The following is a 22,823-nucleotide window of genomic DNA, read 5'->3' as shown; positions in this document are numbered from 1 at the left end:
ACCGAGCTGTGAGTGTCGGCACGGGGTTATCACTTGACAAGTTTTTATACCTAAAGTCTATTTTTTTATTCGGTAGACTGAAATGACAGTTCATAGTATGAACATAAAATGTCATTTCATACTATGAACTGTCATTTCAGTCACCGAATAAAAAATTGACTTTATACCCACTGATTTATTATTTTTAAGATAAATATGTAGGAATTACAAACGTTGATTATGTAAACATACATTTTTTATCCGGAGATAGTAAGTATGTCTGATTCTCACGGAAGTAAGTTTCGAAGCCATTGTGTATTTTCAATTTTGCGCGAGCGCCGCGTGACACGACTATCGATCGTGCACGCCGAGCGGCAGCCCACTGCCATACACCTGTCTGATGGGCGCGCCGGCCAAATGTACCTAAACTGCGGAGTGACACCCCCCTGTTGCTGCTTCAACTAGAATGTTTTGAGTAGGTACATTACATTACCATTCTCAGTTCACACGTGCCGTGCTATTTGTCATCTCGCCGGTAATAGCTACTCGTAATGAAAAGAAAATCTTCGAGCCGTATCGTCACACTTTACAATTCTGTTTCATTTTTCCAGTGTTGTTAAGTACGGATGTTCCACGGAGTGTTCTCATAAAAGCTAGTGAAATTAAAGAAAGCTATGAATAAAAGATGGAAGAAAGAAATAAAGTACCTAGGTGTGTAATGGGCTTCCGTTTGCCGTTTAAAATTTAGATTTAGTTCTATAGCCGCGAGTCTGGAATTCAAATGAGCTTACATCCTCTGGGATTGCGCTCGGCAGACATGCACATTGCACAATCCAAAAATGCAAGCAACATTATTATTTCAACAAACTTCGTTAGCCGGTACGTACGTACGTTCGGAGAATAATAAATTGTTGCAGCCTAAAGTTCAGAACGAAATATCTATTTAGGTAGTTAATTATCTGTTGTAATCTGGAAACTACTTGATTTCAAAGGAAGTGCAGTTAAACTACAGTGTCTCAGGAAAATTGTCCGTAGGTACTATAATAATATGTACTACGTCAAAGAGCAATGACGCTTTGGAGTGTCCTGCATATTAATGGCTCAATATAAGAATGGACTGAAGTATAAACCATTGAGTACAAGCGATAAATTGACAAGGGAGCGAGCAATTTACAGAAAATAAAAACTACTTATTTTCCATTTTAAATACAATTAGGTGAGGCGTTAACTATCCTGTCACTCATAGTTTATTTCTAATTAATGAAAATTAATTGTAGCGAAATTGTTTTAAAGATTTTTCACTATAGCTATTAGAGGTTGAATGGAGAGAGATGAATGGTTTATGTTTAACTGATATTTTTCATTTTTTTTTATTCAATTAGTGTCTAAAACGGCGGCACCACGTTACAGCAACCATAAGACTAATAGAGAAACGTAGACAGCAGTTATTTTTGGATACAATTTCTATTTTAAACCCCGTATAAAACTATAAAGAGTAGGTTAATTGATTGTGACGTCATGTGCTAGTGTTTCATATAAATTCCAATATCTGGGAGACCGAGCTTTGCTCGGAAAACATATAAAAACTCAAAAATGCGCGTTTTCCCAGATATAAAACCTAGCTAGATCGATTTTTCGCCCCCGAAAACCCCCATACTTATAGGAAATTTCATCGAAATCGTTAGAGCCGTTCCCAAAATCCCTGAAATATATACATATACTAGCTGTTGCCCGCGACTTCGTACGCGTGGATTTGTATATTGGTGGTTGTATATTCTACATTTGCTTAGAACATTATGCAGCAAAAGATTGCAGTAAGATGGTTAATCATTTGTTAATTATTAATATTATACAACGCATGAGACTTGTCTTTCACAACCTACGAAGTTTCAACCCCTAACTTAATCAAATTGTTCTCGATATAATCCCTCTCAACCCCCTTAGAAGATTTTCATGTCCTCTATTTATTAAAACCTACTACCAAACTACCTATTTACGAAGTTTGAAGTTGCTAGCTTTAAATAAAATTTGAACCCTATACAAACTTTCAACCCCTTTTTAACCATTTTAGGGAATGCATTTTTAAAAACGCTGAAATCACTTTTCTTGTATTCTAAATTCTAATAATATGCCTTTATACAACGATTCAAGTCCCGCACTCAAAAAAATGTTTGGCCTCCATACAAATATCAACCCCTTTTTCACCACCTCGGAAGATGAATTATCAAAAATTCTGAAATTAGTTTTCTTCTCTTTTAATAAAATACCTTTTTACGAAGTTTCGAGTTCCTAGCTTAAAATAAAAAATTTAACCCCATACAAACATTGAACCCCTTTTTAACCCTGTTAGGGGATGAATTTTACAAAACGCTGAAATTAGTTTTCCTGTATTCTAATAATATCCCCAAATACAAAGATTCAAGTCCCGCGCTCGAAAAAATTTTTGATATCCATACAAACTTTCAACCCCTTTCTCATCACCTTAGGGGATGAATTTTCAAAAACGCTGAAATTAGTTTTTTGCCGTTTTAAAATAATACCTTTTTGGGAAGTTTCAAGTTCCTAGCTTAAAATAAAATTTAAACCTCATACAAACTTTCAAAACCTTTTTAACCCTGTTTTTTCTTGTATTTTAATTTAATAACTTTTTGCAAAGTTTCAAGTTCCTAGCTTAAAATAAAATTTGCACCCCAAGACGAACTTTCCTCCCCTTTTTAACCCCCTTAGGGGTTGAATTTCCAAAAACGTTGCAATTACTTTTTTTTGTAATCGGCTATTATGCCTTTCTAAGAAGTTTCAAATAATTTGTAATGGATTACAACTTTCAACCCCTTTTCAACCCTGTTAGGGGATGAATTTTTAAAAACGCTGAAATTACTTTTCTTGTATTTGAATAATATGCCAATATACAAAGTTTCAAGTCCCGCAGTTAAAAAAAAATGTTGATCTCCATACAAACTTTCAACCCCTTTTTCACCACCTTAGGGGATGAATTTTCAAAAACGCTGAAATTAGTTTTCTTGTATTTTAATAATATATCTTTTTGCGAAGTTTCAAATTCCTAACTTAAAATAAAATTTGAACCCCATACAAACTATCAACCCCTTTTTAACCCACTTAGGGGTTGAATTTCTCAAATCGCTTCTTATCTCTTGTACACTTTATAAATTCAACTTATTGTGCAAATTTCAACTTTCTAGCTTTTGTAGTTTCGGCTCTGCGTTGATGAATCAGTCAGTCAGGACACGTGCATTTATATATATAGATATAGATAGATTCATACATTTTTAATTTTGTAGCTCAAAAAATGTACTTTAAGGTATTGCATTCTCAAAAGTCTGGATCACGTGTGGCTGTAAATCAGCGTGTATGTTACAACCGTTCAATTTCAAAATCTATGATATCTTCGTACCTATTTAGCATTCCCCACCAGGGGCCATAGTTCACGTCGGCTACGTTATATTTTAATTTTGATCCCATTTTTGTAATTAGCGTCCCACAAACCCATGGAAACGATATCGATACCCATATTGATATTTTGAAATTTCAACCCCATTGCACCCCCACCAGGGGGATGATTGTTCACTTCGGCTACGTTAATATTAATTTTGATGCCATTTTTGTAATTAGCGTCTCAAAATACTATGAAAACGATACCCATATTGATATTTTGAGATATCAACCCTATTGGGGACTTTTCCCCCTCTTAGGGGTTGAATTTTCAAAAAACCTGAAACATGTGTTTACTCATTTATCTTTAGGAATACTCCTGTGAAATTTGGAATAAAAACTAATCTTGTTTCCCCATACAAACTTTGGACCCCCATTTCACCCCTTTAGGGGATGAATTATGAAAAATCCTTTCTTAGTGGGCCCCTAGACCTTATAAGGAACCTACTTGCCAAATTTGGACTTTCTAGTCCCAGCGGTTTGGGCTGTGCGTTGATTTAAGTCAGTCAGTCAGGTCTTTCACGTTTATATATATAGATTATTTGTATCAGTATATAGTACACTACAGTCAGCCCTGAATGTAGGTAGACATTCATTAGGTATGTACAATAGATAGAAACTTATGAAAGCGGAAATTCGATCTAGAATATACGTAATCTCGGATCAAGAGTAAAGCCGACCACTGACGGCACTGACTAACAGTCCGCCGGACGACATCGGCCGGTCAGATGTTCGGAACTGACAAATTTTTGTTCTAACTGACAGGCCGATATCGTCCGGCGGCCTGTTAGTCAGTGGGCGGCTTAAGAGGAGAGTAAACTGACATGCTTAAATGAGCTAGTGTGTATTACCTAAGATTTTTGCGTTAGTGTAGGTACCTATTAATCTTTTAATTTTATACGAATTATACTTACCTACTATTTACGTATAAAAATATACTTTAATTAAAACATTTTACTCTTTCTATATAGAAAGAGTAAAATGTTTTAATTAAAGTATATAAAGGCCTTTTTATAAACCGGGCAACTTAAATATTAAACAGGAACTTTCATTGGGCAAATAATAATATAATTTGGCTATGAATTAATATTTTAGCACCAAAAAAATTATATTAGCCTCAAATATGAGCATCTATTATCAAACAAACTGGCAGCAAAATCAAGTCACCCAAAAAATTTATAGGGAAATTGAAGTGATAGGTTGGCTTGGCGTCTAAAATAATAAATTGGCAACTGAGGCGTTTTCCAAAAAAAGTGTACATTTCATTCATGTCTTCAAAATATTGACTTCTTGGGCTCATTTTACTCAGAATCATTTGTACATTCACGCCTCATACATGAAAAAATGTGTCCCAAAATTTTGTATGAAAAATTTTTTTTCCAGTGCGTCACGTTCATACAAATAAAAAAAAAATTCATACAAGAATGTGACGATCAGGAAAGGAAATTTTTGGACACATTTTTTTATGTATGAGGCGTGAATGTACAAATGATTCTGAGTAAAATGAGCCCAAGAAGTCAATATTTTGAAGACATGAATTAAATGTACACTTTTGTTGGAAAACGCTCAACTAATATTGTAAAGCGATCATAAAATTTGGTTGTCATCTAGTTTTACACACCTAAGTATTCATAATTGAGCATATCGTTTCAGCTAGGTAGTATTTTAACACGAAAGCAGTTAAATTTAATGAATATTGGTCACTTTTTCACAAAGCACCTCAAATTAATTTACCAATACGCATACGTATTAATATACATAGTCGAAATTCCTAATCATGAAACACCTAATAGCCACTAACACCATTAGATCTTTCAATTTTAATTACTAACTTCAATAGTTACCACTGTGTTCTGCCAGATTCAACAGATAGGTGCGACGACGAGCGAAGCGAGGAGGAGCGTGTTAGGTTGACCGTGTAATAACTAAACAAAATATTTTAAAAGAAATTCATTTTTTAAATATAGATAGCCGTATTCTTTTTAAAATGTGCTTCATAAATAGTCTCCAATATAATAATTCAGTTGCCAAATTAATACTTGGTAATTGGTAATAATCAAAAGCTGTAACAGCATTAAAATACAGCTCAAATTGATATATTGTAAGGTTCCGTTTTTGTTGCCAAACTATTAATTTTAGTACCCATTTCTATTTTTTTAAACTACCCTTATTCGATTAATTAGTTGACAGGTTAAATACGTGCCTTTTATAAACTCTGAAAGATTCGGGCAGTTACAGCAAAGTTTGTTCGTCCCCATATTATATAATTTATACCCATGTTTTATGAATGTATCAGCAAATTATATTAATCATTTTTAAATCAATATGACAGGGTGTTTAAATCTTTAAATTACATATCATGCATTCGGCATTGACACCCACGCCAAACGAATCAACAACGGTCTGCCGATTCATATGTAGCTATAATAATTGTGTTTAAATAAGTGGCGCTGAAAATGTTTTTCTGCTTCTCATTTAACGTATGCCAAGACAGAAATAATCTCATCATAATCTTTTTTGTTCCCAAAAAAATAATGCAATAAATTGTTTGAGATAATTGAGATTCGGATTACACTCATATCCAGAATTAGAAAGAGTAGGTACTTATTTAACCTACAGCTACGAGCGTGTATTTCATGAGATTAACGAATATAATAATCGTATAGGTACACTTTGTTTTTTTTATGAAGTTACTTTAATTTCTATTAGTAGATCTGAGAATCTGAGGGCAATCGTTGATAGAAAACGCCAGTTGACAGTGAAATAATGTATGGAAATGATCACGTGACTTTTCGTTACATCTGTCATCTCTATACATTTTTATTTTCGATCGGCGATGTGCAATTGTGAACGAGAGTTTCAACAGTGGTTACTCAAAGTGTCATCTTGGCCGATGTTCAATCCGGAAGTCGCAGGTTCAAAATGTTTAAATTTGATATTTACTTACCACTAGCTTTTCGGCGAAGAAAAACATTGTGGGGAAACTTGCACACATCTGTGAAGACATTTAAAGGTGTAATTAAAGGTGTAATTGTAGGTATATTATTTTTCTTTAATTTAGGCTGCTTTTTACAGAAATACGCCTTAATAAAAACAAACTGCTGTCAGTTTGTGACTGTTAATTGATACTATTTTTTTTCTTGAGGTGAAGTTACAAGCCGTTACATGATAATATCACAGGTACAACTATTATTACTGTTGAGAAAAAATAATTGTGCATTTTATTTTCTAATGCTCAGTAAAATTTACTCATATATACTTGAATTAAAACTGTTGTGAGACACACTAACATTGGATAATTTTACGGTTTAGACTCACTTGTTTTAAGTCACTTGCGCGACATGTTTCGGAGTATTCGGAGAGCCTAGGTCTCCTTTTTCAAGCACTAACAGGCACTCCGAAACATGTCGCGCAAGTGACTTAAAACAAGTGAGTCTAAATCATATATAGGTACTTATTGTACAAAAACATGTGAAAAAATAAATTATTGAATAAATAACAAAGAATCTATAACAAACTATTTTCTAATGCTTACTTTAGGTATGTAATAATTTTTGTGAGTGTATCGCTCTTAGTAGGTATGTAATAATTTTTGTGAGTGTATCGCTCTTAGTAGATAGCTGTAAAACCGATTTTCGTAGAATGCATTGTATTATTTTAGAGTGACTGAGATTCATTATTTTTGCGGTCAGCTATTCCTGTTTTAGAACGATGGAAGCGAAAACGTACACGCGAAAAGTAGCGTATGAAAACGATAAAGCCGAACTGACTTCTTCCTCGCGTTATCCCGGCATTTTTTTCCACGGCTCATGGGAGCCTGGGGTCCGCTTGACAACTAATCTATGCTACTAAATCACGCGAAAAGTAGCGTATGAAAACGATAAAGCCGAACTGACTTCTTCCTCGCGTTATCCCGGCATTTTTTTCCACGGCTCATGGGAGCCTGGGGTCCGCTTGACAACTAATCCCATGATTTGACGTAGGCACTAGTTTTTATGAAAGCGACTGCCATCTGACCTTCCAACCCAAAGGGGAAACTAGGCCTTATTGGGATTAGTCCGGTTTCCTCACGATGTTTTCCTTCACCGAAAAGCGACTGGTAAATATCAAATGATATCTCGTACATAAGTTCCGAAAAACTCATTGGTACGAGCTGGGGTTTAAACCCGCGACCTCCGGATTGCAAGTCGCACGCTCTTACCGCTAGGCCACCAGCGCTTTTTTTTTCGGCAAAGCCGAACTATTGAAATATATGTAGGTAAATATAAATCATCGAACTCTAAAATTAGACCTCATTATTTATTTTATTTTTTTGCTGTCGCTCGTTAATAGCTCTGTTTTAAATTTATCTGCGTTTAGGATTTTTATTTTGGTCGACAGTGCTTAAGGAAACCAATTATATTCAGTTCTTCTCTCAAACTTTCGCATTAAATAAAACGCTTACTGGATTTCATTGACGTTTCCTACTTTTCTTACGTAAAAGTGTAGTTAAAATTAAACTTATTTTCATTAAGTAGCGGACGGAATTTGCCGTAGCTATTGCTGTGAATTGTTCAAGTTAGTGACCGTTAACATTAAGTTCTGTTGGTCGTATGCTTTGTTTTTAAAAAACGGATTTACCTAAGTAAAATATATATTAATAAAAAAAATAAAAAATAATAATACATTAGAACATAGCGTAAAATGAATAAATGAAAATACATTTCCTAGTTTAAGTTTAAGTATCTGAATACTCCTAGCAGGGCTGGTAACCCATGGAGTTTATTACCACGCCTCCTTCTACTCCCTTGAAGGAGAGGCCATTTTAAGGGTCAATAAAATTAATTCGTTAAATATAAAATAAATATTATAATATAATCAATAATGAATGTAAATACTGTAAACAATATACTAAGCATGTGTTAACTTAATAAATGGCTATTCTGATTCTGATTCTGATTCTGAACATTAAGTTCTGTTGGTCGTATGCTTTGTTCGGGCTCGAGAGTAGATGATAGTTAGAAGAGCATTTAACTGGGTGTTAGTCAGATGGTTTTAACTTTAGAGGGACTATAGTAACGGCACCAGTCATGGGACATTTAAGAGGAAATTTTGAGTATTTGTGATATTTCCCTGATACATGTAAAAGTTCTACCGCTTAGCTTGTTAAAAGATGAATATCCTATCCTTCTTTCATGTTTCAGGCGTGTTGTATCAAAGATACTGCAGTTAGTTTCCACATAATTAATAAATTAAAAGTATGGTTTTTTTCTCCAGTCATGGACACCAAAGCTCCAGTAATGGAACCCCGGTAATGGACGTGGATCCAGTAATGGGCCCCCTATAATGGGCATACCCTATCAGTATAAGATATTGGAATAGGGAATAAGTTTTTGGCAAAAAACTAGTTATTAGTCATTTTTGTCACCCGATTGCATTGTCATCCGATTTGCATACGTATCCAAAATTTCAACTCAATCGGAAATCCGAAAGTGGCTCAAATGCCATTTCCAAGATTTGAACCACACTAGCTAATACAGGATGGATTTTCTTTTTGGGTCAGTGAGGGCAGCTACCAGATCCCGTGCTGCTACGAGAAAACGGTCTTAGAAGACCTTCCCTCGATTTCAAATTAATGAAGATTGGCTTTTACAGATTTTGGAAAAAACATACAGGGTGCGAGGAAAAGGTAATTTTTGACAAACTTTTTTTTTGATGCCAATCGATCCCATTCCTATTGAGGATCAAAAGCTTGTATGGAACAAAAAAAAATTCCGGCTAGAAAAGCCACAAATCGAGGAAAACATTTCCCATACAATTTGTATGAAAATGAAAACTTATATTTTTCACATGCTATTTTTGTATGCCAATCGATTCCATTCCTATCCAGTATCAATAGTTTTTTTGGGGTCAATGGAAAAAGTTTTTATTAATTTGTGGCTTTTTAGTACATTATCGTAAGTTGACCCCAAAGAAACTATTGATACTAGATAAGAATGGAATCAATTGTCATAGAAAAATAGCATGTGAAAAATAAAAGTTTTGATTTTCATACAAATTGTATGGGAAAAGTTTTCCTCGATTTGTGGCGTTTCTAGCCGGAATTTTTTTTAGCTCCATACAAGCTTTTGATCCTCAATAGGAATGGGATCGATTGGCATCAAAAAAAAGATTGTCAAAAATTACCTTTTTCTCGCACCCTGTATGTTTTTTCCAAAATCTGTAAAAGCCAATCTTCATTAATTTGAAATCGAGGGAAGGTTTTCTAAGACCGTTTTCTCGTCGCAGCACGGGATCTGGTAGCTACCCTCACTGACCCAAAAAGAAAATCCACCCTGTATACAAACTAACAGGGCAAGTTAAATAAAATTTTGTAAAAACGATATTAATTTATCCGAAGTCCGAGAAGACCTCCTGACATAGTTCGTACGAGTAACTACATTATACTTCTGTATTGTTTAAACATGAAATTACGCCATGGCAAGCATCATTATGTAAATTATCCCATCATAGGAGGTATGCAGTTTTACAGCTCCTATAATGGGATTGGGCAAAATACTACTATTTTTTATACATCTCTAGAGTCACAACATAATGTGTTGTATACCTTATCTCATGGTAAATGCAATTAACAAAACACATTCTAGTTTACACCAAGTAATAATTAATTACAATTTAATATATGAACTCACCTCTCTTAGCGAAGTTGTTAAGAATTCTTACTGGTTATCTTTTCCAGTGACACGACAACTTTTGGGTTGGCGCCAATTTCTTAAAAATTAACCGAAATTAATAAAAAGTCAAACTTAAACAGCTCTATGACTCTTATTTATGGTAAAATATTGCCAGTGTTTATAAACTACTTTTACATACTTATTTTAGAGGATTTGTGGTTTTATGTCCTATTACCGGTTCCACGTCCATTATAGGGTCCATTACGTTAGTAATATCAAACATTTTTCAAACAGAACGCAATCATTGGTAAACTGGAAGTACACGCTGATTAAGAAGGGTGGTAGCGGCCCAGGAGAACGAGGGGCCCACCACTTTATCAAATTAGAACCTATTATTAAACACACCCACCATGGTGTGTTATTTGCATTTTCACTCTCATTGATTGGCGACAAATTTTGCTTTTTTAAGAGTCTAACTACTGATTAACAGGCCGTCGGCGGACGATATCGGCCTGTCAGTTAAAAGGACAAAAAGTTGACAGTTCCGAACAACTGACAGGCCGACATCGTCTGGCGGACTGGTAATCAGTGGGGCCCTTAAGTGCGTTTATTATTAAGTCTTTAATAAATAGGCCATTTTGAGAAAAGTTGATCAGATCACACTATTTAATTTGGAATATTTCATGTTATTTCTACCTACTCAGAAAGAATCACGAGTTCTTTGATCCTTACATCCATTTATCTTGTTAATCTTTATTTAATTTTTCCAACGGTTATATAGGTCAAGTTTATCGGCCACTTCAGAGATATTACATAGCGTCATTTATTTATACAGGGTGCCCAGTAATTAGTGGATAACCTTCTAACCACCGACAGAGCACCTTAGGCTTAATTGGAGCTAGCCATTAAAAAAGGCCAAGAAAAAGTTCGATTATCTCGAAAACCACGAAACTTTTACTAGACCTATAAGTGTATTTTCTGGACCAGCCTAAGGTGCTCTGTCGGTGGTTAGAAGGTTATCCACTAATTACTGGGCACCCTGTAGATAGGAAGTTCGAAACAATCAGGAGCCGTACATAAGTTTCTTACACAATTTACTAGCAGGGCCCGTCGAAGTTTCGTAACGTTAACGCAAACTGGTTATTGTTCTTAACGCTGCCCCAAACACTGTTGTTAATATAGCTGGACTTGTGCGATTTTCAGCCTCCTCTTCATTGCATCCCGGTTGCAAGATAAAAAAAACCAGAGTTCTACTGCCTTTACGAAATTGACTTTTGAATTTAAAGTACATAGGTATTATAAAGCATTAGTAGTAGGTAGTATCTACCTTTAAAATATTTTTTGGACTTAATAAGACTTTGTGTTGGGCCGCTTTTAGTCATCACTACTGACACGGAGGATTAAATTGTAAAGTTATAACAGTTGTAGCCGCCGTGCAGGTCAGGAGCTCGACGACTCAAATAAAAAGCTTCGATTTAAAGTAAACTGATGTAATCTTCCAAAGATACTGGTTACAAAGGTTCTTGCCAAAACGGTTAAATGTAGAAGTGGTGGTTATTGTATGAAGGCTGATGAGAGTGATTTGCAATATTTGATCAGTACATAAAGTGGTTTAAATTTAGGTGCCTCTAATTGGCCGCGATACAAAGTATGTGGAGCGCTCCTATTGGTGCTTAAGAAAAAGCTTCCGAATACTAGCCGAGCCCGACGGCCGCGTTTAGCTACTGCATTAGGAATAGGAATAAAGGTATTGAGAGGTTTTATACAAATATAAAGGTTGCGTTCGCAACAACAATGAACATGAAATTTCGTGGCGTAAAAGGCATTCGTGGTAGGTAATAGGCAATCATGAAAGAATCTGTTAGTACACAGAGCATTAATATATTTACAGCACATGTGATTTGATTGAATTGATCTCATCTATTAATGAACTCTAGCTGAATCATAAGCCATGGCATTCAGCTAACGTTGACAAATGTGTCCTGGCTTCCGAAAATTATGTAGGTACCTACCGTATCAAATAGCAAAATGTACGTTTTGTTTATGCAAATATTCTATGCATGTTATATGAATTATAAAGGATTTCTTGTTTGTTAAGGAACAAATTTTGACGGCTGATATATTATGGACCAAATATATTCAAGTTGTCTACAATCGTGCTACAATTGTCGGTATTTTGTTATCGAAAAATACAAAAAAAACACAATGCAGACACTTACTATTATGATTTCATGCTAGAGACTGATCCCAAAATATATTCATATTATTCAGACCCGCCAAATTGTACGGCAGGGGGCCGATTTCTGAATTTCGACCGCTCGATTACGTGTATTTCGTTCAATAATATCTCCACTACTAGGCATTAAAATTCTACTAACATAATTGAAAACGAGTGGTCAATACCACTAGATTCCCAATTTATATCGCTCGCATTTCAAAAATTAGCATTTCGCCGTTTTCCACCGATTTTCGAGTGACGAAATCGAGCGCTCGAAATTCAAAAATCCCCCCCCTGAACGTGTAACAAACTCAAGTAACATAAGGTGAGAACGAAATCTTTTTATACGAACACCCTTAATTTGCGTGCGTTGTCATGCTTATACGGGCGTGGCCGGGACGGGTCCTTTTCCGTTATCCTTCCTAAGTGACTCGTTGCCCCCTTTGAGTTTTTGGGTAAAGCCTTCTGTTTTCGTATTGCATTATAACTAATGGATTTATAATTTGTGGAAGCGCTCCCTACAGGGATAATATATGACATATTTTCTATTATACATCAAAATTTCGCTGCGTAGCTGTGGTAACATAACTGGCAAGTTTAAAAATATGTTTGTTTTATGTTCATTTGAATAGTCTGCCAGTACGGATATGATGGTCGTTCTTGTCTACGTGACAGCGTGATAAAACGGTGTCCGTCACTTTCTTTCCCACGGTGTTAAACAGTGACAGTTATTTTATCACGTGGATAAAGATGGATAAAGCTATCCATAATAGGCTGGCTGGTTATAACTTAAACGACGTTATCAGTATATACAATACTTACAGTGTAAGTTTAAAAAAAGGTATATTTTAAACTGCAACGGTATATATCATGGTCACATTTTTATCACCTGTCATGCGTCACTTTCGCATTTACATACTTGTTAGACGTGACAGGCATGGTGACAAATGATAAAGAGCCCTACTGGTACAATATTTCAGGGAACCTACTTACTTAAGTGATAATTACTTAAAGAAAACACCAACCGAAACTGAAATGCTGACGTCACATTTCGCCGCATGTGTCGTCTGATGATAAGTACATTTTTAGCTTTTATTTCGCGATTTAACTCAAATAGATTATATTTTGTCGATAACTAATTATCATCTTGGCTACGGTTCCAGGTAAGTTTCAAGAATCTAATTTGGATACATGAATCTTTATTGCGTCGGTAGCAACTGAAGGCGAACAAATTGTCCCTTTTTTTGTCCGACTCACTCCGTCGGTGCGGCGATAAATTGTGTCGAGACACGGCCGAGGGACTATCCCGGCGGAGGGGAGATCCTCCAAATCCCGATATCGAATTTATGGACTTTTTACACTCATTGATAGGACATGCGAGTAGTTTTTTTTACGAAAATGGTGACACGGACGGTTTTTGTGCCTCAATGTTTGAAACTAAGACAGGTAAAGTTAGTAGCAGAAGTTCATGAGCGGTGCCGCTTTCAAAATGATCTGAGCACAACTTTATGGTTACGGGAGTATACCATTTTGGTTCCACATAGAGATTCCCGCAATATGTATTTGTATAAAGATGACCAGCGGGCTCAGCACGGTTCCATTTTTATTGACTATCACTATGCCTGTCACTTTCGCACTTACATACTTGTTAGGTTAGGTTAGGTATCCCTCGCGGCCCCCCGCAGGTTGCTCACCTTGTCGTGGTGGAGGGGCTTAGTAACCGTGGCTTGGTCACCCACGGTGAAGCGAAGAGGCAACCAGGGCCGGCCTGTTTGAGGTGCGGGTTGGCCCGAGGAGGACGCTCCAAGTGGGCTTGTTAAGCCCGCTTGTGACGCGTTGGAGGTGGACCGTCGAGGAAGAGGAGTGTCGGTATTGCGGTGAGCCGTTCTCCCTATCTTCGGCGGCCGAGGTGGGATCGCAGGGGAAGAGGCGTGATGGTATTACGATACGCCACTCTCCCTATCCCCTGCGAACTTGGCGGGGCCGTTCCGCTGTAGCGGCGTTGGTGGGGCTGCAGAGGAAGAGGAGTGTCGGTGTTACGATGTGCCGTTTTCCCTATTCTCTGCAGCCGAGTTGTGGTTTTGCGGCAGAACCATAGACCTGATCTGTCGCCGGGCGCCGGGGAATTTTCTGGCGTCCGTGGCTTCCTTGTGGCGGGCTCGGGGGGGTCCGCTACAGTGCAGAACGGAGGCCGAGGAGGAAGGCGCGTCGAACCATCTGGCGCGCCTAACGTGAAGGGCCTTCGGGCATTCGCGAAGGAGCCGCTCGTAGGCCGTTCCCGTAACCTCACCAATAGGGCGGCGAGGTGGCATATGGGGGGTTTTTAGTGGGTATACCGTGGGCCTCATTAGCCTAGACGGGAGTCCCACATAACCACTCGGGTCACCCCTCGCACCCGTGTGGTATGCGGAATGCATTTTCCCCCCTAAAAAAAAAAAAAAGGTATCCCTCGCGGATGACACTATGGTAGCTGTCAGGGGAGCTCAGTTGGAGGAGACACTCAGGAAGGCTGCCGTTGCAACTGACCTGATGGTCAGTAGAATCAGAATACTGGGCCTAAAGGTGGCCCTGTCCAAAACGGAGGCTATTGTCTTCGGGAAGAGAGGCTGGAGACTCCCTGCCGGGACAGCCATTGCTGTGAGCGGCGAGATGGTCCGGGTAATGCCCCACATCTAATACCTAGGTATCATCCTGGACAAAAACTGGAATTTCGAAGAGCACTTCTTACAATTAGCTCCCCGAATAGTGGGTGCCGCCTCGGCTCTGGGTCGACTGCTACCTAATGTAGGAGGCCCAGGCGCCCCGTGTCGCCGCCTTTACGCCGGCGTGGCCCGCAGTATGGCGCTGTATGGAGCTCCGGTATGGGCACACCGGATGAATTCAACAAATAAGGCCCATCTCCGGAGACCACAAAGGGTGGTGGCTATCCGGATGATCCGGGGCTATATGACAGTATCATGGGCGGCGGCATGCGCCTTCCTTAGCGGGCACGTTGCCATGGGAGTTAGAGGCTCAGGTGCTAGCCGACGCGCATAGGGAGAGGGTCAGGTGCAGGGCCCTAAATGAATTTCCTGCATCCGAAGAACTGCGGAGGGCACGTCAACAAGCGCACGAACGGATGCAGCAAAGGTGGAAGGAGGACCTGGAGAGCTGTCTCTATGGAACTCATACCATAGAGGCACTACTCCTGTCCTTCGTGGAGTGGCTAGAGAGATCCTATAGGACCATCACATTTAGATTGGCACAGGTGATGACCGGACACGGATGCTTCGGTCATTACCTGTGCAAAATAAAGAGGGAGGCCAACCCGGCTTGCCATGAGTGTGGCGCGCCGGATGACACGGCCCAACACACGCTTGAAGAATGCAGTCGTTGGGCCGTAGAGCGTCGCACCATGGGCAGCGAAGGGAAATGGAAGGCAGTCGCCTCCTTCTGTGAGACCGTCATTTCACAGAAGGAGGCCGCGGAAAGGGAGCGTGAGAGCAGGGCTGACGCGCACCCGAACCGACGCAGACGGCGGGGAAGAAGACGGGCACAATTTGCCGCCCGCCTAAACCCCTAGCAGGGCCAGCGGGCTGTGGGGGCCCGCACTACACGGCGCTACACGATTGGCGGAGGGTCAAGCGTCTCTGACTCTCCTTTCCATCGGTGTGGGTACTCTGGCATAAGATAAGCCAGGGCCACCGGAAGGAGTCATGGTAGAATCCCAGGCATCCCATGGCTCCTTCAAAACGGTAAGTAGGATGACGCCGGAGTGGCTTTTAGTGGGTATACCTCCTCTCCCCCTCACAATAGGAGAGGACGGCTGCAGGAGGGAGTCCCACGTATCCCCCAATGGGTCCCCAGGCCGGGGAATGTGTAATGCATTTTACCACTCCGTCAACAAAAAAAAAAAAAGGTTAGGTATCCCTACTAGTATTATTTAATTCTATGAACGGGTCTACCGCTACATAATTTCATTGTTTCTACCTTAAACCCGACGTTTCACCTGTAGACCCGTGGAATTAAGTATAGGTATGTAGAAAACGCGAGAAATGTTATATCCCTCCCTACTATTATTAGTTACTAGTCAAAGTTACAGACGGTGATTTGATAGCACAGGTCAGCTTCCAGCAGACTACAGCCTTGTGAGTCTGTAATATTTTAGAACGTGGTTTTAAAATTTGTAACGGTAAATTGAAGCCGAGCCCACTTAACCTCTAGATTTAATTGCGCATTCCAATCTCCTTAAATACTTGAAAGTTTAGGACCACTTCACCAATTCATCTTTATAGTTCCGTATTAATTTAGTCACATTATCGACGCGGGGAACAATATCCTGTGAAGGTAATTGGATAACAGTTGTAAACTCGCTAAGCCCGGCAAGTTGTCGGCAGCACTAAAACTTGGCAGAGATTGTCGACAGCGGGGCGGGCGCTGTCGATTGGAGGATATTGAGGGAACTTCCACTGTTCGGGATTGGGGTTGACGGGGCACTTGCCTAATTCATATAACGTTTTATTTGCATTGTGAGCTAGAGTAAAACTTGACGTTGTGATTCGTAGCAAATATGTCTACCTACTTAGTTTATCCGCTCTATGATCGGCTGAAATAAAAGATTGATGTGGGAAATATACTACTTAATACGGCATGAACGAAAAAAAAAAGAACTTTCATACACGTTTAGTAGGTAGCGGTCACGACGGCGTCGACGGCATGCGTTGTTTCTTTATTACATGTATTTAATTTAGTCTTCTGTTTTTACTATTTGTAAACAATTTTGTTTACTTTTAATGTGCGCTAAAATTATATGTTTTCTAATTCTTTTGTTGCTCGGTATCAAAACAGGTTAGTAATTTTACCTACCTAGTACTGTAAAAGTATAAAACTTTGCCCTTTAACATAACTTTGCCCACCGTACAGTTGGTCGCTGTAGGCAAAACATGGCCAAATGGGGACTGCTCCGTAGCCCCTCGACTCAGTGTACCTGTGACACAGCAACGCAAACCATGGCACATCTACTGGCGTGCCCCGTTTGCCCGCATCACTGCTCGGAGCTGGATCTGAGGGACGCGACAGCCAGGGCTGTCAACACCGCTGCCTACTGGGCATCCATTGTATAAAAAAAGGAACCTCGACACGAAAAGAAGAAGAAGACCGTACAGTGGAGTTTGTTCGAGCTACGGTTGCTCATCGGTGAAGAAAAACATTTTAGGGAACACGGACTAATGTCAAAAAACCCTCGTGCCCTCAGACTGGGCAAGTTGAGGTTACAGGTATTTATAAGAAAAAATATGCCTGCAGAAATGCTTGAGACCAAGTTGCCCAATGGAACCTGGGCTCCTCTAGGATGCAACCAGAAAAGCGCTAAGATGGGGGACTATTTTAGTTTCTCAGTCTAACTACCAAATCTTCACTTGGATAAATTAAAGCTACAATAAAACAGTCAACTGGCATAAATACTACAGGGAAATGAAAACTAATCGTATTACCTACATGTACTAGGTAGTCTAGGTACTTTGATATGCAAAACGAGTCACTTTGGTGTCTATCAATTTTTCAGAATTATTAAAAATTCTAGTGCACTTAACAGTTTTAACTGTTTCAGTTTTGTTAATTCATGGCAAGGGATTTTCGGGAAAAATGGGTAGCAATGTAGGCGAGTGTGGGCTGGCAAGTTCGTCGGCAGAACGGGCGGCGTGGCGTGGCGGACGAAGTGTAGTGCGGCTAGCAAGCTCTTGGCAACGACACTCACTTGATATCGGCCGTCGCGCGGCGCGCCCGCTCCGCCGTCCGTCGCCTTGCCGGCACTCGTACTCGTAGCGTAACGATATAACTTGAATAATTCTGGACACGACACTCTCGCGCCAACAAAATTATGAAATGTCATCTACCCAACTTTATCCCAGTGGCCTCGTTAACATTCGAAGCGGGATTTCCGAATAAACAACGGAAAATGAACTTTTGCCGTTGTTGATGTTAATGCCTATGTTTGTCTTGTGATCCCAGTGCGAAGACTGTTTGAGTGATGTTGAAGTAACATTGAGAAAAAAACGAAAAGGTGCTCCATTGTTTTTTTAATAGGTAAGTATACAAAATGTAGCAAACTTACTAGTAAATTTTTCCCTTATGAATTTTACATGAAAAATTCTGTCCACGCAGTAAACTCTACAAAGTAAACAAGTGGGTAGACTTCTTAATTTTTTAACATACCTACCTATCTAATCTAAGTCATGACATGTTTGTTGCTTTTTTGATAAATGATTTTAACGATCATGATCATGAGGTAGATGGTTTATTTCCAAGTCTATAATTAATAAGACAGTCTGCAATTGTAATCAATGCTAGTTATCATTATTCTTTTTAAACGCAAACTATTCAGTGAATACTATTCACTGTCATAGGTAATATAAAAATGGGAACCTCATTTTAACTTAAATAGACTGACAAGGCGTTCCCATTCCCCCTTTCTATTTCTAAGGTTGGATAGACCGATATCTCGGTTGTCATGGCGCAATCCACTACCTACCTTTAATATTTTACTGGAGGTAAAACCTATTCATGAACTTGTCACGTCAGGGTGCACTCGCGTGGTTAACGCTCCATGACTAGGTTTTTGATAGAATTTGTGCCTGCTGACTCGATGAAATACGGAGCCGCGATGGATGCGTTCTACTTTGAGTTTATTTATGTGTAAGTGTATGTGCATATTTGATGAAGTTTGTGTCACAAGGTGATATTGCAGTTTGTCCTACCTATCCACTACAATAGTGCACAGGGGATTTGCCATACTTAGTTTAATTAGCTGGTTTGGTATAAGTGCCTTTTACTTGGCGAATAACATTTTTAATCAATCTAAAAACGTTATATTTATTACACAGAAATTGAAACTTATAAACGAAATGAAAATAAAAACGTATGTAAAAGTAAAAGGCTAATAAGCTAACAAGATTGGCCCCCGCAAGGGATTTGGTTGTAATTTGAGGTGCAGTAGTGGCAGGTCCTAAGAACACTGTATGCATAATATCAGCCTTCGATCTTCTTTTGTTCCAGACTTATCCACGAAATTGTCAAAATATCAAGGTAATTTCTAAACGGTTATTTCAGCTAAACCAACCAAGCGAGAGTAACCAAATAAATTCAGAATGAAGGAGCATAAAATGGGGTTTATAATGATATTTTTACAGACATTCATTTCCTTGAACTTGGATAAAAAAAAAAACGTTTTTTTACGCTTCATTTTTGTGCCACTTCTCGCGGAGACACAACTATCAAAAAATTACTTGATAAGCCGCAATTGTCAACTACGTATATATTTTAAAACATTTTGAAAAATCATGGTGCGTCATGTCAAAAACAAAAAAAAGATGACGTCATAACTCCTCTCGTTTTTTTTATTTGTTGGTGCTTCGGGTCAAATTGTTTGAAATGTCCTAAAGATCAATCGTACCGATTTTTAGATCTTTAACACCATTTGCAGCGTTTTTTGGCGAACCGCTATAGTTAATTGTTTTTTTTTTGACATGACGCTCCATGATTTTTCAAAATGTTTTAAAATGTATACGTAGTTGACAATTACGGCTTATCAAGTAATTTTTTGTCTCCGCGAGAAATGGCACAAAAATGAAGCGATAAAAAAAAACTTTTTTTTTTCATCCAAATTCAAGGAAATGAATGTCTGTAAAAATATTCATTATAAACCCCATTTTATGCTCCTTCATTCTGGATTTATTTGGTTACTCTCGCTTGCTTGGTTTAGCTGAAATAACCGTTTAAAAATTACCTTGATATTTTGACATTTTCGTGGATAAGTCTGGAACAAAAGAAGATCGAAGGCTGATATTATGCATACAATGTTCATAGGACTTGCCACTACTGCACCTCAAATTACAACCAAATCCCTTGCGGGGGCCAATCTTGTTAGCTTAGCCTGCTAAACATAAATTCAATTTTTATTTAAGTACAACGGTAATTGCTGTGTCGTTGGGCAGAACAAAGCTATGAATCGCAAAGTGCAGCGCTACGCGCAGGCAGGTTGAATAAGATATTAACTTAGGTATCTTGCTCGGGAGTAAGGCAACACTATCTCAGTTAAAAAATAAGTCTTTTAGTACTCATAAGACATGTAGGTTGGTCCAAACATACGTCCAAATTTTTTTTTGATTCCTCACATCGCGTGGGCTATCAGAATATACCCCATGTACCTATGTTAGCCGATTTTTCGTAGTTTTCGAGTTATGAATTTTTGAACTTTTAAATTTGTTAATGAATTCCGGAATAAACCGATTAATTTATTAAAAAAATATATTGAACTTTTCTGAATGTTTCTTTTTGTAACATAATCCTTTACAAACGATGCAGTTGTTAAAAAAAATCAGCATCCTCACTTGACTGCGAGTTGGAAAAAAAAGACAAAAAGACAAAGTTAAGTGAGGATGCTGATTTTTTTTAACAACTGCGCCGTTTGTAAAGGATTATGTTACAAAAAGAAACATTCAAAAAAGTTAAATATTTTTTTTTAAATAAATAAATTGGTTCATCCCGGAATTTCTTAACAAATTTAAAAGTTCAAAAATTCATAACTCGAAAACTACGAAAAATCGGCTAACATACATGGGGAATATTCTGCCCACGATGCCCACGATGTGAGGAATATAAAAAAAATATTGAACGTCTATGTTTGGACCACCCTGTGGATTTCAGCTACCTAATAAAAATAGAAAAATTGAATGAGTAGTACAACTGACGTTCCGTTAACAGTTATATACTCATCATATCATTCCTCAAATTGATTGCTTGGTCTCAAATATATTTTCATATTTATATGCAGAAACTACTCTTGATCCTTGACTCCCATTTTCATAGCAGCGGCCAAAGGCCAGCACTCACTTGATGAACAGATCACTCGAGAAGGTTGGTTCCTTTTTTATCCCGATCGAGTCGTTTGGCAGATAAATGTTTTGGGCCTCGTCCCATCCCGTAAAACCCTATTAGAAAAGTGTTCACATTCATCTCTCACAACGATTTTTACAACTGTAAACCTTTTCTTACCACGGTCACATTATTCAATCAAGTAAAATTATCACATTAAATAGATTTTCTTAGTAGTAGCTAGCTACTTAAAGGTTTATATTATTATACTGGTAGCCAAGGTACGCTTAGGCATTAGCATGATACAGTAGTCTATGTACAAAAGTAGATTTTCTGTCGAGTGAACTATTATAAAGTTGTATAAGATTACAAAGAGTTATCTCAATAGAAAATAGAACAATACGGCCAGGGTATATTTCGCCTTTTTGTCATACCATCATGTTAAGACCAACGCGCGATGATTTGGACGAGAGGCATGCGGGTTGGATTTCCGCAAATTTTCTGCGAATTTTCGAAATTTCTCTAATGAATTAACCCCACAGGATGTTACAAACAAACGGATAGAATGTAATTACAAAAGTTCCCTGTAGTTTAATTAACCCACCGCCGAAACCTCTTCAAAGAACATAGTAGTGCTTGCGTTCATCAAATAAAACTTGGTGTGAATCGGCCTGAAACGGCAAGTATTTTCACACACCCGTTAACCGAGTGATTAATACATCCCAATTCAGAGTTCATTTGAATTAGATATCGGACCACTTGTTCCACTAACAGCTGATCTTTTATGTCTCTAGGAGATAAACAAGCGACTTAATTAAAGCAAATTTATTGCCGACAGCATCCCCGAGATTGCCTTGCATGCGCCAGTTAACGCGCAAAAAAGAACTCGAAACTAGCTAGCTGTAACAAGTGTTTGGCTACAATTCACTGATACTTAATTAAAATTCCCTTAGTTCGTTTCAATTTCTAAGAACAAAGTACAATATTATTTTGTTCTCTTTGTGAACTGAATTAAAAAGGAGGGGGCTATCAATTCGTAGGGATTTTATGTTTTATTTTTTTACACGCGTACCTACACTCAAAGGCGTGTAATGTTTACCGATTTCTCGAAGAGTTATATATTAGACCTAGGATATATACCTACCTAGTTATATATTAGGATCTGATGATGGAATTCTGGTAATCGAGGTAAGTCCTGAAATGTTGCTCATTTATAGGGAATTTGGGTACTTTTTAGGGTTCCGTAGCCAAATGGCAAAAAACGGAACCCTTATAGATTCGTCATGTCTGTCTGTCTGTCCGTCTGTCCGTCTGTCCGTCCGTATGTCACAGCCACTTTTCTCCGAAACTATAAGAACTATACTGTTGAAACTTGGTAAGTAGATGTATTCTGTGAACCGCATTAAGATTTTCACACAAAAATAGAAAAAAAACAATAAATTTTTGGGGTTCCCCATACTTCGAACTGAAACTCAAATTTTTTTTTTCATCAAACCCATACGTATGGGGTATCTATGGATAGGTCTTCAAAAATGATATTGAGGTTTCTAATATCATTTTTTTCTAAACTGAATAGTTTGCGCGAGAGACACTTCCAAAGTGGTAAAATGTGTGTCCCCCCCCCCGTAACTTCTAAAATAAGAGAATGATAAAACTAAAAAAAATATATGATG

General features: G+C 38.3%; 1 protein-coding gene and 1 long non-coding RNA gene across 2 annotated transcripts in view; both read left to right on the top strand.

Annotated features, from left to right (window-relative positions):
• Positions 1 to 22,823, top strand: part of LOC134648860 (uncharacterized) — a 362,135-nt gene that overhangs the window by 46,172 nt on the left and 293,140 nt on the right. The gene's annotated exons all lie outside the window — the stretch shown is intronic.
• The window catches only part of LOC134648839 (G-protein coupled receptor dmsr-1-like), a 52,495-nt gene continuing 47,563 nt past the window's right edge, over positions 17,892 to 22,823 (top strand). Inside the window, exon 1 of the mRNA XM_063503416.1 lies at positions 17,892 to 18,363. The gene's annotated coding sequence lies outside the window, so the exon portion shown is untranslated. The remainder of the gene's footprint in view (positions 18,364 to 22,823) is intronic.

The sequence above is a fragment of the Cydia amplana genome, chromosome 6, assembly GCF_948474715.1.
Source record: "Cydia amplana chromosome 6, ilCydAmpl1.1, whole genome shotgun sequence".
Taxonomy (NCBI): domain Eukaryota; kingdom Metazoa; phylum Arthropoda; class Insecta; order Lepidoptera; family Tortricidae; genus Cydia; species Cydia amplana.
Note: the sequence above shows the minus strand (reverse complement) of the source record. Positions and strands in the feature narration are given on the sequence as shown.